General features: G+C 31.7%; 1 long non-coding RNA gene across 4 annotated transcripts; it reads right to left on the reverse strand.

The window, feature by feature from the left end:
• Positions 1 to 23,772, reverse strand: LOC143045717 (uncharacterized). 4 transcript variants are annotated; one of them, XR_012969010.1, is made up of 6 exons: positions 23,657 to 23,772; positions 20,388 to 20,596; positions 13,548 to 16,405; positions 10,205 to 10,443; positions 1,383 to 1,621; positions 1 to 580 (listed from the first exon to the last, which is right to left on the reverse strand). It is a non-coding gene; the product is annotated as an uncharacterized LOC143045717 (long non-coding RNA). The 4 variants fall into 4 exon arrangements; XR_012969009.1 differs by having other exon boundaries at positions 13,505 to 16,405; XR_012969007.1 differs by having other exon boundaries at positions 13,436 to 16,405.
• Between the last annotated feature and the right edge of the window lie 131 nt (positions 23,773 to 23,903).

The raw sequence follows: 23,903 nt of genomic DNA on the forward strand, positions 1-23,903 counted from the left end.
TACGTATTCATTTTCTATTTTATTAGGTACCTTACTAAACGATTAATATTAAAATAAAGCATCATTCGTAATACTACCCAGCAAGCATCGCTTAGGATCCTGCCAACTTCTGGTGGAACTTTTGTCACAAATTCCCATAATTCTTTCATAACATCCCATATTCCATACCATATTCCATAGAAAAGGTTAATCACTAGATTCTGGACTCCATCTGTTAGCACAGTTGCGATACGTAACAGAACAATGTAAAGTTCCCAAATAAGTTTTAAAATGGAAGAAAACAAACTTAATTCCGCATGACAAAATGTTTCAAAACCTTCCATAACTTTTTGAAAACCCTGATTTAGTTTATCCATAACATGTGTAATATTAATAAAAATTCCTGCAATTCCGTATGCTAAGTTTTTAACTGATTCAAACACATATCGACAACCGGTGGACATTGGTGGATACATATACCTGACGCCCATGTCGCCATAAACTAGGAAAAATGGAATTAAAGCGAACAAAATAACATTTGTGATGACCGAATCATTGCTCATTCTTGAATGGTGCTGATATTGATGCCTGTAGGCACTGTCTGAAAAGACAATAAAACAAATGAAAATATTTCTTAATTAGACAAATCAAAACAAACTTAGCAAAAAATGTATAAGGCTGTCGGGAATAAGAACATTGAAAAACTAATGGGTTTGAAGTTCATCCAAACAAACTTCAAACCTAAGGGAATATTTCAACATAATAAAAATTTATTTAAAAGTGAGAAAATAGGGGACCAAAACGGAGGCTTATCATACCATGTACAAAGTAGGTATACAGCGAATTGAAATAAGGATGATTACTTTATAAAAATTCAAATATGTTTTTTTAAGTTGTAATAAACATTTTACAAAATATGAATGATATCTGAAGATAACCATGGTCAACCTTAATGGTTAAAATTTTGACAAAGGTTACCAAACTCACATTTCATTTAATGGTTAGTAATGACGAATTTCATTTCTTTTTGTATTGTGAAATTAACATAGCATTGCATTTTCATTTCATTTTTGTTTTTTTGCTTATCTAAAAGACCATTATTTCAACATAAATCGCATTTATTAAACTAAAACACATTCTTAATCCACCCCTGAACTTGTTTCTTATATTGGAGTCTCTATTAAGCAGTCTTTGAAGCTGAGGGGTCAGACCCATGTCAGACAAGCTTATGATTGTGTATTTTACATAAATTTGATAATTGGACTCTTAAAATATGTTTTATTGTATTGTATTTTTATTGCATTGTACTGCATTGTATTCAATTATATAGTTGTTTAATTGTTTGCATTGCTTGACCCTTATGGGTGAAATTTTGCAAGAAAGATTATTTAATTAATACTTACTTAAATTTTGTGAATGTCTCAAATTAGTATTCACGCAATGTTCATTGATAGAAAGTACGGACGGGACTATTTGAACGTTAATCACATTTCTTCTACAAATTGGACATGTGTCGTTTTGTCGATTCCATTCTAGGATACATTTTTTACAATACTCATGACCACATGGTATACCGACTGCTTTATTAGTGATAATTTCGAGACATATTACACATGTTGCCATATATCGTCACTACTGAAGCCTGAAAAAGAGATAATTAGGAAACCTGTGACATCTTATGTTTATACACTAAGAAGTTATTAAAATTAAAATACTGATTTTTTAATGATAAACAAATAAAGTGTTGTTCATTACGCAGTTGAAACTTCTACTTCAAACATATTAAGTTCGTTTGTTAAAGTAAGTTGTTTAAAAGAGATACTATATTCAAATACCTTCTTATTATCATTTGTTTCCAAACGATCAATAAAAACTTATAAGACTTAGCTTATACATGTAACTTTAGATAGTCAACTAAGGATATGTTAACACAACGCACTGACCGCCGTGATGATTTAAGTTTTCATTAAAAACGTTCTCCTTTTTTAGTTACACAGTTAACGTGATAAATTGCATGCACTGGTGTAGATCATAATACAATTCTATAAAGATTCTGTGCACCACTGTGTCTTCAAATAACAATATCATTTACTGTCTTATAAATGTAAACTGTTCGCAGAGGGTTATATCAGCACAAACACACATCAATGATAACGTTTCTTGGTTGCTAGCACGAATGAGTTTTTTACGACACAACCAATTCAACTAAGTGTTCGGGTGATTAGACATAAGTTCATCAGTTCCCCCGAGTCCTTTTACCAAATTGATAGTAGGTGTTGTCGTCTGAATTCTATAAATTCGCAGTAAAAATGCCTTAAAAGCCATGTATTTAAACCAATTATTCTTTACTAGATGTATGTTAATATATAGCATATACCAACCCTGGCTATTAATATCATCATTTTTATCAAATAATTAAGTTACATTGTAAACAGCAGAAATCACAATTTGATGGTGAATAAAACAAAATGAGTTGCCCATGATGTTTCTATATTGATTTAATTATTTGAGGTATTATATACTTGATGGATTAGGAATAAAAAGTCTAACCCATCAAAACAAAAACAACATCTCTCTCCCATGCAGAGAGAGAAAGAACCGATAACTCTGCACAGAAGATTGAGACAACATATACGTGTTTTTGATTTTTACTGAACAGGAGAACTTGGGTCATAACAAGCAATTTCTGTCTTTACTTTTTTTTTCAATTCTGCAGAATGGAAGTTATGATAGGGAAATGAGGTCATTCAACTGACATTTAAAACTAACAAAATCCATTCCCTATTTGATTATTTTTCAAGACATATTGAACCCTTTAAAAAGACTACTGAACTCCGAGGAAAATTCAAACAAATGGACATCAACTATCCAATTCCTGACTTGGAACAGGCATTTTCTTATGTAGAAAATTGTGGATTAAACATGGTGTTATAGCTAGCTAAACCTTTCACCTAAGTTTAAAAAAAAAAACATAATAAAATGTGCTAATGTGAAAATTGTTAACATACTAATAATAATGCACAATGAAAATTAAAATTTAAACTTGAAATTGATCTAATGTTAAAATTTCTATTCTGTACATTTCATTATTTAAGTAGTTTTTAGCATACTTTTCCATTTATGATTTTACTAAAACAAAAATGAAATGCATGATTTATTGTCATGATAAACTTGAAGATATCAAAACAAGTTTTTTGTATTCTGTAGATTTATGTTTGTTCGAACAATACTACTTTAGACACTTTCGCCAAAAATTGAAGTTAACGTAAATATGAAACATTTTCATTTCAAATAGGGGGAAAGCAAAATGGTTGACAGCAATTGGTTAAAACATGTAGCCATACCTAAATATCTAACCACATCTCTTGATCTATATTATAAACATAATGGTTATCCCTGGATTAATCTCAACCGGATCTTTGATGTTGAAAAAGCCTTGCAATTATTCTCGGAGGACTTCGCATCAGGTCATTTGCCTAAAATAATTTCGAAGCCTATACAATATATTAAAGTTTCGTGCCCTTCATGAAGGTACACCAAATAGTCTGAATCTTACTATTGTATTGTTGAAATGTTGTCGTCTTGAATATGAATAAAAGTAATTCCACTGGACGTTCCGCAATTAACGACAGTCAGCCATGCTTTATGTCATGTTATAAAGTGTGTAGAGACAAATACTCGATATCTTATCAAAACTTTAGGAGTGCTTTTCATAACTTCTCTGCTTTTTAATTCTAGTGGTCATCATCTTAGAAGAAATAAAATACAAATTACCGAATTCAGAGGAAAATTCAAAACGGAAAGTCCGCAATCAAATAACAAAATCAAAAGCTCAAACACATCAAACGAATGGATAACAACTGAATATTATCTTAACTTGGTACAGACATTGTCTTCTGCAGAAAATGGTGGATTGAACCTTGTTTTAAAGCTAGCTAAACCTTTCACTTGGACGACAGTGGCATAAAATTCATTACAAAGATGTGTCAGCTAAACATATAATGGGTACAAACGTTAAAAATAGGGGTATAGCAGTCAACATTTTGCTATAATCTTTATCATTATAAAACAAACACATGTCTGCACTATGTACGTTTTTATAATGTATTATACTTTAACAAAATATGGTCTAGATACACAAAAGAAAAGTAAATGCATTATAATATGGACTTTTTTCCACCTTATTTCCTATACTAAAGTAAGCCAACATTGGCCATGCATGTCTTTTTCGCTGTTTTATTTGTGTTTCATTGTCTGAGAGGAGTCGGTGATTAGGTTTGTGTAACTGTCAAATGATTTGGAAAATCCTGTTATACTTTTGAATTATTTGTGTAGCTATGTTAACGTCTCGTTGACGTATACGCATATCTGTTCTTATTTGTACTTCTTCAAAGATTATCTATACATTTCGTTCTATTTCAGTCAAATCAAAATCTTTTCAAATTTCTGTACACATGAAACTTGGCTTATGTTAAATGTGGTATTAAATAAAAATTGTAAACAGTAATTACTCGTGAAAGTGTATTCAACTGTGCCAGTCCCATAAACATTAATAAGTGAGATCCTTACCTATGTATAAACTCAGAATTATTCCGTTCGATAGCTAACGACGGACGATTGATTTATGAAAATAGCAATGTTGCTTTGGATTTCAATCTTTCCTATATTTTCTGGAAATTGTTCTGTTTGTAAATATTTCTACATGTACACATGCAAACAGTAGCGTTTTTAAAAATGATAAATTACAAGCAAGGCAGATAATGAATGAACTTCGAAACTTTGTAAATAATTTCTGTGTTTACCCACAACGATTAGATATATATTCATTTCTGATATATATTATAATAATCCTGGTATCTATGATGATTTCATTTATATTCAATCAAAGTTTGATGCAAACAGATTACTTGATTCACACGGTAGAGAAAGTAAAATCACCGAACTCCTAAGAAAATTTCAAACGGAAAGTCCCTCATCAAATACCAAAATCGAGAGAGAGAAAGAACATGAGAAAATATTAATGTACCGTATACGTAAGAATTGCATTATAATATAACTTATACAAAAGGGATTTAGGAAATGTTTTCTCCCAATCTTGAAATTAAGTCATGAGTTGGACTGTTAAATAGAACACATGTAATCTACATGACGTATGTTATATATTATGAAAACAGTATTGAAAATACCGAACTTCGAGGTAAATTCAAAAAGGGGGAAGTCCATTTTAACTGACAAAACTAAATGTTCGGCTGTATCAACCTTCCACTTGTATGACAGTTGTTTATAGTTTCATTAGGTTGACAAAATTGTTTGAGAAACCCAAACAGAAATATTCTTGAAGTGACAATAATTGGGACTCAATAACAAAATGTTAGATACATACATCATATAGATATAGAACAAAACCAAATTTAAAAAACTAAAACAGACAAACTCACAAATACCCCAACAAAAACGTTCTTATAAAGAAAGTACTAACCAAAAAAACGTCTAATTTTATATTTCAATATTTTAATACTGTAATACATCGACGCTTAAGATCCTGTTCGTAAACACGTAACAAATTTAAACATGGCTAATTTCCTCTGATCTTTTTTCTCACTCTAGAGTCCTTTTAAATAGTATTTCAGCAATGCATGTTCTTTGATTAGTTCACAATATTTAAAATAATGAACATGTTAATAAGCCCCGTCCACAGTGGTGCTATCAGTTTAGACTACATTGTTTACATAAGTATATAGTGTGTTGTTCTCAAAATACATATTTTTTTAATTTATTCATTAATTATTATAAGTTAATTTACAGACATCATTAGATGCAATTTTATTTGTGTCAGTAGAGGCTGTCTATTTTGAAAACCATCTGAGGTATCTCTATACACTTTAACAAATGAGATTGGACTATTCTAAAATGCAACCAAACGTAAATATTGATAAAAGATAATACGACCCATTTGGTTTACTTAATCCGGTGACAATTAGTGCAAAAAAAAACAAACATGACTTATGTTAATCTAATTTTGAATGGACTAACCGATTCCCCATTTTAAAAAGTAAATTCACAATAATACTAAACTCGACGGAAAATTCCAAACGGAAAGTCTTTAATCAAATGGCAAAATCAAAAGCTCAAACAAATCAAGAGAACGGAAAAAGACTACAGGCATAGATTTACTCGTGGAAATGGAAAATGCAATGATTATCATCATTCCTCGATATAAATTCACTTAAGAGAACTACTATTATATCAACAGATGAAGATCTAATGACGGTACTCATCGGCACATGATGAGTTTGCCGGCTTCATTCACCGAGAATGGATATTTGTGTCGTATAACAGCATTGTAATACAATGGCTAAACTCTACCGAGACTTTCAAAAGTTTGATAGCAAATATGTTGAACTAATTTACCAACCTGACACGATTATAGTAATGACGGCATATTCCTACTGATGACAACCAAACAGGTTTTATATTAGAAAAAAAGCTAGCTCTAAATAAACAAAAAAATCTAGATAAAAACTACTTGTGAAAGGCTTTTGAAATAAGCCAGAATAAAAAACATTTTGAAAAGTTTTGAAACGTATTCGGATGAATACACCCTCAATAGTGCAGATAAGAAATTTCAAAACATGCATGGGCATTTGGCAGATGACCAATAGTGTCAATGTATCCCAAAAAAAGGAATCCTTATGCATGTTATGTACGGAAAGATCTTCATTGGAGAATTGAGTCATTGGAAAAGATTCCGGTCGTCCGTTGTTCATGAGGTTGATCTCAACTTGCTTCGATGTGAACTATGCCTTCTGGGTTTCAAACCATTTTGTGTCCTTATTGGAAAAAACAAGCTTAAGCCTGCTGAAAAAGAATAAAAACTAAGGAGAACTTGATATAGAGCATGAAATCATCCCTGAATCTGTCTTCACAAGTACGTCATTGTAGATTATGAGAGCAAAACATATTCAGGATATATGAAAGATTCCTCAGATTTATATGCAGTGTGCATGCATAGAATTGAAGGAGATGTAAAGAACAATAACTTTGATTGATTAAAATCACTAAAGAACAAATGCTAGTACAACCACTCCAGAATATTGGCTATCATTCCTAAGCAAAACAAAATCAAAGAATCTTCCGAGTAATTATGAAGTGGAAACGGACATATGGTCAAAAACCTTGGCAAGACTACAGTATTAATCATTGACAATTGAAAATATTCTTTTCGCTTTTTGTTCAAATGTATTGTTGTGTTCTTTTAAAATGTTTCACTAAGGGTTTAACAGATAAAATTGGTTTTGCTCTTCATTCCTACAATGTTAACCTTATCTAAAATGGTATGACGGAAGGTGGGATTGGTGATTGGTAATCGCCCAGTTGCAATTTAAATGCATATTTGGACGAGAATATGACAACGAGATAAAAACCAACATTCTTAGCACAATCGTAAAAGCACTAACTCACATAATGAAATGACATCTGACTTATACCCATTTTTATGACTTCGGGTCAACTAGATATTGCCCGTACTTCAGGGTAAGCGAGGAATCGGAAGATGATACATGAATGTATGGTCCATATACAATGTTACAATACATATATTCTGGTTTGTATCCCTATGAAATACTAAAACTTTTTTTTATAGATTTGTGAGACCAAGTATTTGAGTCTCAACTGTTACTTCCTTGGCTTACCTGTTACTGCCATTTCGCGTTCATGTTGCCCAAAAAATGTGTAAAATAATTTTGACTATGAACATAATTGATCATTTGGCTAAGTTTTCATTTCATATCACTGACAAGGGACATACTAGTAGATTTTTGCTGACAAACATTTTTTGAGAGTTTAGAAAATAAGAAATGTGATGGGTTTTTTTTAACATACAGACTATCTGCGGACTTTTAGATTATACTGTACTTTATTTTGAAATGACTGATTTATACTAGGAACTATAACCTCGAATATAGCACCCTAACAAAAACATTTTATTTGAAGCGTCTTATAACAACCTGTGATAAAGGGATGATTTCCAATGATGTTTTCAACGATAAGAGGGTCAAATGGGTAAATTCAGAGATACATTGAAAAATACATAACTGAAAAAATATTACAATATTCATAAACTGTAAATTCGTAACACTAGTTTTATGGACAGCCAATGCAAAGCTCAAAATAATATGGCAATGTTAAATGACAACACTATTTGACAGAAATACAAAACAAAAAACAAACAAAAGAACACTCAGCACAAAGAAATGCATAAATAAATAATATAAAGTACATAACAACATGTAAACCGCAGAACAAACAACTAATAAAAAGATATGTGCATGTTAAAAAAAAAAAAGACACTTATCTCAATTTTAAAAATAAACATTTTTATACTTTTGCGTACGGAACATACTTACACCAAATGTACATTTCTATTTTCTATTTACAGAGGTAAATTACTAAACGATTTATATTGAAATAAAACACCATTCGTAATACTACCCGGCAAGCATTGCTTACAAACCAGCCAACTTCTGGTAAAACTTTGTTCATGAATTCCCATACTTCTTTTAAGACATCCCATATTCCGTTTAGGAAATTAAACACTAGGTTCTGGACTCCATCTGTATACAAATTTGCGATTCGTAGCAGTAAAATGTAAATTTCTTGAACAAGTTTGAAAATGGAAGATAACACACAAAATTCCGCTTGAAAAAATGTTTCTACCCATTCTTCAACATTCTGAAAACCCTGATTTAGCTGATTCATAAAATTGGTCACATTGAAAAACAAATTTGCTGTTCCGTGTGTTTTAAAAGTTTTTCGTTGATTCAAACCCATAATGAAAACCGGTGGAAATAGGTTCATACATATATCTGACGCCCATGTTTCCATAAGTTAAGATAAATGGAATTAAAGCGAAAATAATAACATATTCGATGGCTGAATCATCGCTCATTCTTAAATGGTACTGATATTGATGAATGAAAGCTGTGTCTGAAAAGACCTAGTGTTTCTTTAAAGAAGGTGATTCGGTTTATCGAGAGCTATATCAATTGGTCTTAAGGGTGAAATAAAAAGGCAGACAAACATTTTTTTTATGTATTTGTTCCTTTTTTTCTATGTATATTTTCCTTTTTTTCATATCCTGTTTTGGAAAATCTAAACAAACTGTTTGAAGAATTATAAACTAATAAGTTCGACTTGAAAGAGTTAAAAGTAAAATCACAAAAATACTTAACTCCGAGGGAAATTCCCTAATCAAATGTCAAAATCACAAGCTCAAACTCATCAGACGAATGGACAACTGTTATATTCCTGACTAGGAAACCAGCATTTTCTAATGTAGAAAATGTTGTGTTAAACCTGGGTTTTTAGCTAGCGCAACATGTCACTTGTATGACAGTCGCTTAAAATTCCATCATATTAACAACGATGTGCGAACAAACAGACAGAATGGATAAAAATGTCAAAAATAAGGGTACTGCAATCCAACATTGTGTTATTATTTTAATCATTATAAAACAAACAAATATAACAATGCATTAAAAAAGGAAAACACCACAGTAGATTTTAAATGTTATGCGTTTTTATTATTTTCTTGGAAAAAATGCAAAATAGTATACATTCATGATACTATTAACCCGCACCGCAGTTCATTTTAAAGTTATTTTGTAGACTACAGATATTTTCATACTTTTGTTTAATGAATTTGAACTGCCTCAGAATTGGTTGCTGTTGAAATAATTGGCCGGTCAAACAAAAGACTGGCCTTTTACTTAAGGACACAGCTTTAAGTAGTTCAGGAAAAGACTGGTCGGGTTGGAATAAGATGTACGCGTCTTGGGTTTTTACATGTCTTTCTACCATGTGAACTTGCATGATAAAAATCAGGCTTGAGTTTTATTGATTATTTCAAAATGTTTGCTCCTCTTGAGGATCTAATTTCTTTAACATTTCATAATATCATCAAATGACAAAATATTGTAGACAACAATAAATTCAACAGGAACGGAATTAATGTTAAGACTGATAAGAGAAGCAATTACTACGTTGTCATAAAAATTTACGGAGCTGTAGAACTTATAAGTAGAACCAAAGCGCTTCATTAACTAGCTCAGATATTAGCTATCTTAATATGTCCCTTTAGTCAAAATACAATTACAAATATATTATTTGTCGGCATACTAAGACTACCGAACAATCTTTTCCATAATAGTCCATAATATATACTTACTAAAATTTCGTAAACGTCTCAATATATTATTTAAATATTGATTACTTTCAGAGAGTAAAGATGGAACTATTTGTACATTAACCACATTTGTACGACAAAGTGGGCAGGTGTTGTTTTGGAGATTCCATTCTAGGATACAACTGCTGCAAAACTCGTGATAACATGGAATACAGACTGTTTTATGTGTGATGGTCTCAGGACATATTACACATGTTGCCATAAATCCCAAATGCTGAAGCCTGGAAGAGAATATACTAAGTACATAGCCTCATATTTTAAAATACAAACAATTAAATTAAAAAAAAAAACCTGATCTACAATTTTTTTTAAAACTTATCCACAATTTAAATAATGATCTAGTAACATATATAGTGTTGATCATCAACTCAGTTGGTAAAGTTATCTTGTAGTATAGTTTCTAGTTCAAAAGTGTAAACTTGGTTGTTAAAGTCTGTTGCTTAAAAGAGGTTCAAAGATGATATATTCAAAGACCTTTATATTAGCACATATTTCGAAACGATTAATGAAATTTTTTATCTTCTAACCATGAATACGAAAAACCAGCAATAAAATACGCTTTCATTCTATGATTTATATATTCAGGGTTTCCGCTGGCGATAAAAATTCGTCATTTGCGAAAGAATTTGGCGAAAGAAATAAATAAACCGATTTATTTTCCTCCATCTTGTTTATTTACTTTTTTTCGAGTTTCTCGGACTTTACCCGATCAGACAATACTCGGAATTCACCTTGACCTCATTAAGATTAGACAGAAAATCAATAATCAGCTGATTGCATTTTATAGCTATCGACAACAAAGGACTAATTAATAAAGGTGTTGATTGAATTGTTTCACAAAATGATATGGTCAAATGGCTTCCGCTATAAATGTCACATACAGAATTTATTTACATCTTTGCGACGCACGTGTTTGAAGCAAACTTTTGACATCTCTCCCTTTAAAGATAGTTTTGAAAAGAAAGCTGTTGTTGTGACGAAAATTGTTCAAAAGCAAGAAAAATCTCCGATTTAAAACTTTAATTCTTTTATCCTTTGACTTTAATAAAGTCGTTTGAGTGACACATGCACGTGTTTCAAGCATAGTTGTACGTCTCAACTTTTTCATTTACGATGGTCAAGAAAAGAAAACTGTCGTTATGAAAAAATCTATCCAAAAGGCTGGGAACAACCCCTCGAATGAGAGTAACCCTTCAATGTAATGACTACACATGAAATGAGGGATCAATTTCATGTGATAAAAGCTTTTGTTTTGTTGTAAAAATTACTTCTTAGTACAAAAGGGCACAACAGGAAAAATATATTTATGTTACTTGGCGAAAAAAATAATAAAGTGGCGAAAATTATATTGTTTTGGCGAAAGAGGTGGCGAAAAAAATAATTGACCCAGGGGAAACCCTGTATATATTTCATTAGATAGCAAAATATATCCTTACAAGAAGTACTGACATCGGTAATGATTTAAGTTTATATGAATAAAATTTGAGTGACAAAGTACACATTCCTACCCGTGTTAGTGTAGATAATTATGCATGTCTAAAGAGATTATGTCCACTTCTGTGTCTTTCATGAAAGATAACATTTACTGTCACATAAAATGCTCATACAGAGTTAGATCTGCACCAACTAACATCAATCCAAACGATTATTATTTGTTAATTAATTTTTTTTTTCTATCTATTATAGGTTTTATGGGAAAAAGACCATTATCAGTAACCTTCATCACTTCTATAAAAAGTCGTCTGACAGTTTTGCAGAAAATAGACACTTGGTAGACCTCATCTTTTGAACAGTTCTGATTGCTTTCAGATTATCACTAATAATAGCCGTTTATGGACCAAACTTGCATGTTATCCCTTTGTTCTGTTTGAGCCATGTCGGCCGTGATAGTTGGCAGGTTTGGACATCGAACACAATTTGTTCAACTAGATACCCTATGATTGTGGCATAGTTTAGTGAAATATGTCCCAGTGGTTTCAGAGGGGGACATGTTGGTAAACCCAAATGTCGACGGACGACAAGTGATTAGAAAAGCTCACTCGGTCTTTACTGCTAGGTGAGCTAAATACACAATATATCATCAAAACTATAAATACTGTTTTTCATAACTATTTCAAAATTATGAGCCTTTTTATTTCCTTGTTTAAGTTCGTGGTAATTCTTTTGGTAAATGCACTCCACATTTCCTTTCTCATTTTTATTTTCACTATGCACGTTTTTGTTTTTTCTTATTGATTTACTATATTTACGATCTACATATGCAAAGGAGAAGTCAATGCAAATGGTAAACGTGGTTAATCCCGCTATGTGTTGCGAAGCTACCAAGTTAGACTAAATCGACCATGTGTTATTTACTGTTTTATTTTTCTTTGTCTCAGATATCATGGATATATTTGTAGAGTAGTCTATTTGACTGATGTGTTTACTGTTCAATATTTGAGTCGTTACTGTTATATTTTTGAGATATTATGAAAATAAACAAAGACCGTAACTGAGAAAGAATTTGCCTTTGTATAGATAGGTAGTTTGGCGTATACCTTTTTTATACTCGACAAAGATTTGTTTTGGCCCATACAGATAAGCATGTGCTTGTTCATACTTGACAAAGAACTACCCTTAGTGGAGGCAGTTAAACTTATGCTTTTTCATACTTAACAAAACATACCCTTGGTACATGATGTTAAGCATGTGCTTTTTCGTTTCTGTGTCATTTAGTCTCTTGAGGAGAGTTGTCTCATTGTAAATCATATTACATCTTCTTTTTTATGATATCAATACTTGACATAGATTAGCATTGGTTCAGACTGTTAAAAATGTAATTACTCATACTTGACAAAAAAGTAGATTCTGCACATGCAGTTAAACATGACCGTTTGTTCATATTGTGAAAAAAGCATTATCATTGGTACATGATTTTAAACGTGTGCTAAAACAATAAGCATTTGTACATGCATTTACACATTAGCTTAAAATACTTGCTTTTGAGTATACCAAATCTGCCTTATTCAAACCGGATGTTTTTAATAATGCAGATGTTAAATTTATTAACAAGGACACACTAATCAATCAAAATAAAAATTGCACATAACATTGGTTAGGAATCATATATTTTTTTTTTCCGTTGTGATCCTGTTATTCTCGTTTCTTTAAAAGGTGATACATAAGTATAATTAAGCTAAAAAAAAAAGAAGCGCAGCACACACATATATTTACGTTTTGAATACTCGTGAAAAACTATTCAACTTTCCAAGTCCAAAAAAGTTAAAACGGTGCAATCCTTACGTAATATATGAAAACACAGAATAATTCCGGTAGAATAGCTTACAGATGTGCGATTTATCAAATACCAGTGTTGCTTTGGACTTCGATCTTTCCTGTATTTTCCAGAAGTAGGTATTAAAGGTAAACGTAAACGTGAATACTGTTTTTAGTTTATTTAAATATCTACATGTAAACAGAAAGTACGAGAAAGGCAGATAATGAATGAACCTTGACCTTTCTGTTTGATATTGACATTGTGTTTACACACACTGTATTTTTACTGTATTATATTTTAAAAATATAATAACCATTCAAGGTGTAAAACACGTATATAACAGGATAGAGATAGAGACTCATGAAACAAAACAAATATCTACATCATACGTATGAAGTGAATTTGGATACAAATTATAGGTAGGATTAAGGGATTGCAAGATGATAATGTATATTGCAATTAAAACAGCAATCAGTTAAGACTTGAATCGGAGTGTTCGGAGTCTACACTTACAGATGAAATGTAATGTCTTCAAATAGCACTACACATTAACGTACAACGTTTTTCTAGTTTGACAATGAGAAATTTTCATAGACGCATTTGGTCATATCAAATGTAACGGAATGATTCACAACTCACGCATTGTAGACTCCAGAACATTGCTGTATCTACAACACGCAAATCATTCGTTAACTAAACTGATGGCTTTGACAAACAGGAGCAATTCCTTTGTATATGAGTTAATGGTACGGTCACTAACTTACATTACACAAAATATTTGGATACCAACAACACGATGATTTGTCAAGATATTCTTCACAACATGCGTTATTTGCTGCAAAGATATTGGAAAATCGTACTTTTCACGCAGCCGATCTTAACTGTATATCAGATTACAGGAAGCATTCCCTTAACAAATTCTGGAGTGGATTTTGCATCGGCTTTACCAAAGAGACCAACATCGAAATTTGACAAGGCGTATATGTACATTTTTATATTAGAGTAGTGCCTATAGACGCTAAAATTCGTTTATTCAAGCTTTTCCTCGTTATGTCTGTTGAGAGTCAAGACCTCAAAAACTTATATAAGAAATTGATTGTACGCTCATTGTATAATCAGGGAACTGAAACAATTACGAGTAACTATTATTTTAAAAGAGACTTGCGATAGTAGTAAGATAAGGGAAAAGACGGAAGTGAGTGTGCATTGTGACAATTTCATTAGCATTAGGGAAAGAACTAAACATTCCAGTTAGATTGGAGTTATTGTTCAATACATAATAAATCGCCTAGAGTGAAATGGAAATTATTAACAGAAATAATAAGTCAATAATGACTTTGTGCGTGTAGCATGCATGAATACAGACAGCAATGGTAGCAAGAACACATTTTAAGTGATTACAACTGCAAGAATATAACGTGAGCACGTACGGAATTACTCTCCCGAAACGACTATCGAGTAGTTAAAATATATCACATTCCCTATGACACATACTACATGTAGTAGGAAAAATAAAAAAGTACCAAGACAGATGCAATTTTATTAACCATATTTACACATCACTCAAAAAATCGAGAAATATCGAAAAAACAAAAACAGTATTCGGTTAATCTTAATGATTATAAAATTGAGAATGGAAATGGGGAATGTGTCAAAGAAACAACAACCCGACCATAGAAAAAAACAACAGCAGAAGGTCGCCATTATAAAAGAGCAAAGACTTGCGTCCAGAATATGAACCAGCATACAATAAATTAAGTTATGTAAAAATGGTAAATCTGTTCGGCTAAAAATGTCAAACACTATCCGTATTAATTACCCGAAAAGGATAGGGTGTATCAGGGTAGCGACTGACAGCTGACTAAACAGTAGAATGGGGCTGAATATGGAAATACTACTTTTTGATAAATATTCCTAAAGTAATGAACTAGAGAAGTTCTCGCTCGGACACACACTCCATAATCTAGTATATTATAAGAGCATGCCTTTATTACTACTATATATATAAATATGTTTATTATATTTATATACATGTATATGGCATATACATGGAACATGCATTCGGAATTTTTATTCGAACTCCCATCCTTGGTTATCACATGGTTTTACGAATTCCGATCACCGTTTGTGTAGACAGAACCTACGCGATCGTTGAAGTAGAAGAGGATCCTGGTTTAGGATTAACGGTGTCCGTTTTCTCGAAAATATACCCTACTTCATTGCTGCACAATAACCAGTTGTAAGGTCTTATTAATGAACAATTTCATAATAATGTACGAATTAACTAAAGTATCTAATCTATAAGTTTAATACCAAATGCGTTATGTTGTAATAAATCAGCATGCGTAATCCAACCATGCAAGCATGAACTATCAACCCGCCAAGTACTGGAGTAACATTTTTCACAAATTCCCATAGTACTTTTATAACATCCCATAATCCATAAACCCCGTCAACCACTAGGTAAACCACATAAGATATTATTACTTTTAAACAGTGATACATATCAGTTGCAATAAGAGATAGTAATTCATATAGTTGTAACAATTCATTGAAGACTCCATCTGTTATTAAATTAGCAATTTGTAAGAGCACGTGGTAGAGTTCTTGAATACATTTCAAAACGGAAAAAAACACACTTAACTCCTCGTGGAAATATATTTTAAAACATTCAACCGCATTTTGTAAAACCGGATATATTTGTTCCGAAACGTGTGTTACATTGAACAGCATTCCTGTTTTCTCAAATGTTACGTTTCTCGTCGTTTGAAGTGTATACTGAAATCCTTTGGATATTGGGGAATACATGTATCGGATGCCCATATCACCATATACTAAGATAAATGGAACGGCGCATGTTATAAAACATATGATGGCCGGATTACTAAGTACAGATTCATTGGCATGATGACGTCGATAAACCATGTCTGAAAAAGATAAAAACAAGTGTATGTGTGTGAACACTATATAAGGAAGTCTAATTCGATGCAGATTCGAGGATAAAAGGTTGTACAGAACGAAAACAGTTTTCGGATTCTCGCATAAGATTGTGTCAGATCTTTTTGAACGATAATAGAATGATTTAAATGAACGCTTTTGTCCATTAATGCTCCCATCCTTGATTGTAACGAAATTAATACCAATGGGTGATGAACGGAAAGAGAAGAAACCTTATGATTAAAGGATAAAGATCAAATTTTACATATCAAAGAATTTATTTTTGAAAGTGTTCCCTTAATACGGTAATTTGATTGAAGTGAATCTTTTTTCATTTCTTAATCAAAGGTCAAGATCATTATCATTATTATAAGTTAGATTTAGGATATCATTCCACCATAAATTATAACAGAATAATACAGGTAAAACAAGTTGCTTTCTTTAAAAAAAAGAAAAGCAATACATGAACCTAAGACCGCTGACAGCCGGGTCACCAAAAGATTGTTGCTGGATTTGTATTTGCTTTTGAATTGAAATAATTGACTGTGAATAGAATAAGCCAGTTGAAAGTATATATTTACAGCTTCTATTTGAATAGTTATTTTAAAGCTCGACTATTTTATTTATTACTTGGGAATGTACATAATGTTTCCGATTATAACTCTTTGGCAAATTCTAATTTCTACTAACCAGATGATTTATGAAAATTGCACAAACCTATCGCAATATTTTATGCACTCAGTTTGCTTTATAATCTAGAATTCTGGATGCATTTATTTTATCTATCATATCTTTATATTTTGTTCTCATGGTGGATGTTGTATGCGGTGAAACCTGTTGCATGCAATTGATTGGGACCTCTTATAAAACATCTCAAATGTTAAGGATTTCCTGATTTTACTTAAATCAATTCAAACATTATACAGGAAAACTTAGTTTTGCCGAAGAATTTCTTAATTCAGAAGTTTATGAATACCTTTACACACTTTCGAAATAACCAATTTATATAAAAAGGTATGTAGATATAAAAAGATACCAGAATTAAAATGATGTTCGCCAGACACGAGTTAAGTGTACAAGAAAAGCATCAGTGACGCTCGAATGAAAAAAGTTAAAAGGCTAAATACAAATTTAAGGAATCTATTCTTTGAGTAGACAATCCTCAGCTTTTCGAACAGGTTAAAGTTTATAATAGAACAGTGACTCAAAAAAGAAATAAAATAGAAACAACTCAAGGTCAGAATACCGTTAGTAATGATGACCGTGCTTGAAAGTCACATGTAAAGCTCTTTCTGCCGTGTCCTGTATTTAGATGACAAAAACGAACATAAGCTTTCACGAGTGAATTTAACAGTATTGCATGCAAGTAGTATTTTAGCGCACGAAATAGTAAATAGAAAGCATCTCACTGATACTCAGGAAAATCTAATAGTTGAATTCGAATGTCAAACGGTCTACATTAAATGATTTGACTCCGGATTCATTTACATTTTATCCACAAGTTTGAGAACGCAAACCGATAGTGTGCTTTTGAAATGTGATCTAAAATGTGAATGAATTAAGACGTGTAGGATAGTTGGTCAACACAATGAATACAATTTTCAAAACCGTACCACAGTACAAGTATGTAGATGCTATAAGGTTATAAAACTATTAAAACAAACAAACAAAATTTGAATTGAAATTTCATAATAAACTAACGTTCATGTTAGTATTTTGTTCAAATCCGTTGAATATATATAATATCAATAAACACGAACGTCCGGATAGACATTTTATTTATCGAATGAATTTATTTTCAAATTCAAACATTCCACTATGTGAATTTAGTACTATGCAAAATATAAACAAAGGCTTCTAAATCCATACTAAAAGTTTAAACAGTATAAAATAATCAACATTATGGTCGTAATTAAATTTTGTTGTGAAAATTGTAAATTATTTTTACGGTTGATGTGAGCTGCAAGGATTTAAAATCATGCTTTATGAATTGAAAACACACAAGTATTTTTATTCACGGCCCTTTAAAATTTGAATATTTAATAAATGTATCTTACTTTCCGTTTTATGGATATATAATAATACAAAAAAAAATAATAATTACTCATAAAACCAAAATAACAAAACGATATGAAATAAATAACGTAGAAATATAAGGATTATTGTTTATAAACATTTTTTTGTATGATGCAAGAATTTATAAAGATTTAATTTTTATGTTTCCTACATACAAATGAATATTTAAAAATGCCAAAGCAGAGTGTCTTGTCATATACAATGCTTATTTCTTAATTGCAACTCTGAAAACATTCTGATTTTAATCATTGTTAGTTTCTTCAGAAACATAAATACAGTATATATTAAATATATAGTTCTTTGATTCGAATTGAATAAAATAAATTTAAAGAATTTAATCTTTCTGTTTCCCGATCTAATATTAATATTTAAACCAGAATGTTCACTCTCGTAAGTCTATGATGAAATACACAGTATCCCGTGGTTCAATCTTCAAACATAATTAGTTTACATGTTATCGAGACATCAGACACTACCACGTTATAATTGACCTAGATATAGACAGTGTACAGTGGTCGTTTTAAAACATATAATTGCATCGTCAAGGGCCATCAAGGGACCACATCAAAGACTTGATAACGACCTGTTAAGACCTGTATAAATAACCGAAAACTTTCGAGACGTTCCGAGAAATTTATTCTGACTTCCGGCCGAGAGATATCGAGTGGCCCATAGACACATCCAAAACTCACCAATATATAAGCATGAACCCCTCAGGGGGTTCATGCAAAAAATAACAATTGTATTACGTATCATTTTGTTCCTCTAAGCAAATGTTTACAATTTATTTTGACCCCTTGAAATAAAAAGGGCGCTAATTTCAGTTTATTTTGGCTGTAAAATCCAGTTAATAACATTTTGCGATAAAAGTGAACCTGCAACTCCCTTATTTGACATTGAGTTTTGTTTTCCTGGTTTATGTACACTCCGGTCAACAAACCTAAGGAGGGTTATTCGGAAAAACTTCAATCATTTATAAAAAATATCCTGTACAAATTACTAGATGTGAAAATTTGAAGTATATTCAAAATGAATAAATAATTTCTTTCGCTCTACAGTAAGACTACAACATATCAATGAATCTCACAAAATACACAGGAAAAAAATTCTTAATGAATGAAATCCGAAAAGAGTTTGACATGTGTTTTGATAATAACATAGTCTACGTACTATAAGCGATGCTTTCTGTATTCATATATACTAGGGAGGACAATGAAATCCTCGAATCAGTTACAGCTGATTTTTTTCTAAGTGTTCCTTATAGCTTAAATAATATTCAAGTTCTTGGTCTTGGAATAAAGTATCCGAATTTGTAATCATACCACACATCATGTGGGTAAATATTGCACTCGATTTATCATACTCCTTCTATTATGTGTCACGGAATTGATTACTATGTCTTCCTAGACACATCTTCTTCCTAGACACATCTTTTTCTTTTAGAACTTAAACAACAAAGATCAGTGAGAAAAACATACTAAGATCATATTAGCCTTGACAGTCAGGGGCGGATCAAGCAATTTTAAGTGGGCGATTCCCAACCCAGGACAAAAAAGGGGGGTTCCAACTATATGTCCCCATTCAAATGCATTGATCGTCCAAAAAAAGGGGGTTTGAACCCTACTCCTGGATCCGCCACTGCAGTCTAAGCTATTTTATTACTTCGTAACTATATATACTCAGATATTCAAATAACAAACATATGTGCATATAGTTAACCATACTTGTCGTGGAAACTATTTTGCTAGATTAAAGTTTTTTATGTCATACGAATCTAATTGTTAAGGATCCAAGTTCAACTACAATTGCAGACGAAGAGGGATAACTCTAGCATGCCTAATCAAACTATCTCCTAATTTAATTAGCAAAATGAACAATGATTGATAATATACTTACTTAATGTACGTCTTAACCAGTTATATGTACTGACAGATAATAAGAGTGAGATCACACGAGTTCTACAATTTGGACATGTGTTGTTTTGTAGATTCCATTCTATAATACAACTATTACAAAACTTGTGACCACATGGTATACAGACTGTTTCATCGGTAATAACGTCTTGACATATTACACAAATTTCCATAAATGGCTTTTTATGAAGCCTGAAAGAAATATAATTTAGAGTTATAATAAAAACTTCGATTTGAATTTAATCTAATACAATGGATAACATAAGGAAATTATACATAGTCATCATTTTTTGTTTATTTCATGAATTACGTCATCTTCCGTTTATACTTAACCGTCCACTTTAAAATATTTACGTATGCCATTTTAGTCAGCTGTATACGTTCAGAAGAAGATATTACAAAATAAATTTATCAGAAGACCAGCAATATGTTCCATTAGTTTTGGAATGATAAAGGGGATAAAGAATCGTAAAAGACTACAACATGCACAGATTGCAAATTACATTTGAACACAAAGCACTGATACACGAAAGTTTATGTGTACTTGTAGTGCACGCTTAAAACATTTATTTGGCTATACCATGCCAAGCCATCTGAACATTACTTTTGTTGTGTATCTTTGTTTGTACATCTCGGAGTAAGCGGTGTTTGGCGGTCAGTGTACTATATCGCACTAAACAATTTCAGGGGTGATGTCTGGTATCTGTTTAAGTGGTCTTTAACATTAATTTAAGATGCAAATATACACCCGCTGACACACAATTCCGCTCTTAGGACCGGCATTTAACACTGCATCATTTACAAAATCCTTCCATTTTCTTATTTACCTGGAGTGTTTAATGTAACGCCTGATGAGTAACCAAGAATATATAAAAGTACACAAATAGCATTTTTAGTCTTAAAAGAGTGGCGAAAGATACCAGAGGGAAATTCTAACTCATAGATCCAAAATAAACTGACAAAGCCAAGACTAACAAAGATAACGACAAACATACAAATAATAGTAAACAAGACACAACATAGAAAACTAAAGACTAAGCAATAGTAAAACAGTCAAAGTAACGGGATTGTAGTAACGACATAAGGAAGACAATAACAATCAAAACCAAGGAGTAAACAACGACTCATAAAACCAAAAGACATTTGCATCAACAGTTACAAATAATAAATAAGAAACAACACGAACTCCACTAAAAACCGGGAGTGAAATCAGGTGCTCCGGAAGGGGTAAGCATTTCCTGCACCGTGTACGGCACTCGTCGTGTTATTTCTTTGTTCAGTTCGGTAATGATGGAAGGTTATTATGACTGAGGAAGAATATCAGATATGATTTCTGACACACTTTTGTCATAATGGCCAATCAGCTCATGATGGCGACCGTAAAATTTCTTGTTGATGACCTTAATTTGATTGATTCATAGCCCTGTTTTAGCAACTTTTGAGAAAGCAGTATTCCTCCTTCAACAAAATTAACAACTTTGAGGTAGCTCTAGAGTAGCGTATCAATTGAGAAACATATACTCCATATGCTGTTGCTGCTGGGATGTTGCTACACAGAAACGGAAAGTTGACTATAGGAAAATTAAAATCCTAACGTTTGTCATAAATTTTGGTATTTAACCAACTATCAGTAGTCATTTTGAGAAAAAGGTCTAAATATGAAGCAGATTTATCTGTGTCGGTAGTATCTTTAATTTCAAGTTCACGTAGATATATTAAATGTAGGTGATCACTGAGTCTATTATTATTAAGAGACAGTACATCATCAATATACCAAAAGGTGAAATTAAAAGAATGGACTAATTTCTTTTCTCCTTTCTGTACAAGCCCTTGGATAAATTCTGCTTCATAGGAATACAAAAACAAATCTGCATATCCATACCCTATGATTGTGGCAAAGATTAGTGAACTATGTCCCAGTGGTTTTAGAGGGGGTCATGTTGGTAAACCTAAATGTCGACGGACGGCAAGTGATTAGAAAAGCTCACTCGGTCTTTAATGCTCGGTGAGCTAAATACACAATATATCATCAAAACTATAAATACTGTTTTTCATAACTGTTTCAAAATTATGAGACTTTTTATTTCCTTGTTTAAGCTCGTGGTAATTCTTTTGGTAAATGCACCCCACATTTCCTTTCTCATTTTTATTTTTACTATGCACGTTTTTGTTTTTTTCTTATTGATTTACTATATATACGATCTACATATGCAAAGGAGAAGTCAATGCAAATGGTAAACGTGGTTAATCCCGCTATGTGTTGTGAAGCTACCAAGTTAGACTAAATCGACCATGTGTTATTTACTGTTTTATTTTTCTTTGTCTCAGATATCATGGATATATTTGTAGAGTAGTCTATTTGACTGATGTGTTTACTGTTCAATATTTGAGTCGTTACTGTTATATTTGTGAGATATTATGAAAATAAACAAAGACCGTAACTGAGAAAGAATTTGTCTTTGTATATATAGGTAGTTTGGCGTATAACTTTTTATACTCGACAAAGATTTTTTTTGGCCCACACAGATAAGCATGTGCTTGCTCATACTTGACAAAGAACTACCCTTAGTGGAGGCAGTTAAACCTATGCTTTTTCATACTTAACAAAAACATACCCTTGGTACATGATGTTAAACATGTGTTTTTTTTCGTTTCTGTGTCATTTAGTCTCTTGTAAATTATATTACATCTTCTTTTTTATGATATCAATACTTGACATAGATTAGCATTGGTTCAGACTGTTACAAATGTAATTACTCATACTTGACAAAAAAGTAGATTCTGCACATGCAGTTAAACATGACCGTTTGTTCATATTGTGAAAAAAGCATTATCATTGGTACATGATTTTACACGCGTGCTAAAACAATAAGCATTTGAACATGCATTTACACATTAGCTTAAAATACTTGCTTTTGAGTATACCAAATCCGCCTTATTCAAACCGGATGTTTTTAATAATGCAGATGTTAAATTTATTAACAAGGACACACTAATCAATCAAAATAAAAATTGCAGATAACATTGGTTAGGAATTATATATTTTTCCCGTTGTGATCCTGTTATTCTCGTTTCTTTAAAAGGTGATACATAAGTATAATTAAGCTAAAAAAAGAAGCGCAGCACACACATATATTTACGTTTTGATTAATCGTGGAAAACTATTCAACTTTCCAAGTCCATAAAAGTTAAAATGGTGCAATCCTTACGTAATATATGAAAACACAGAATAATTCCGGTAGAATAGCTTACAGATGTGCGATTTATCAAATACCAATGTTGCTTTGGACTTCGATCTTTCCTGTATTTTCCAGAAATAGGTATTAAAGGTAAACGTAAACGTGAACATTGATTTTAGTTTATTTAAATATCTACATGTAAACAGAAAGTACGAGAAAGGCAGATAATGAATGAACCTTAACCTCTGTGTTTGATATTGTATTTACTCACACTGTATTTTTACTGTATTTCATTTTAAAAATATAATAATCATTCAAGG

This window comes from Mytilus galloprovincialis, chromosome 9 (genome assembly GCF_965363235.1).
Source record: "Mytilus galloprovincialis chromosome 9, xbMytGall1.hap1.1, whole genome shotgun sequence".
Classification (NCBI taxonomy): domain Eukaryota; kingdom Metazoa; phylum Mollusca; class Bivalvia; order Mytilida; family Mytilidae; genus Mytilus; species Mytilus galloprovincialis.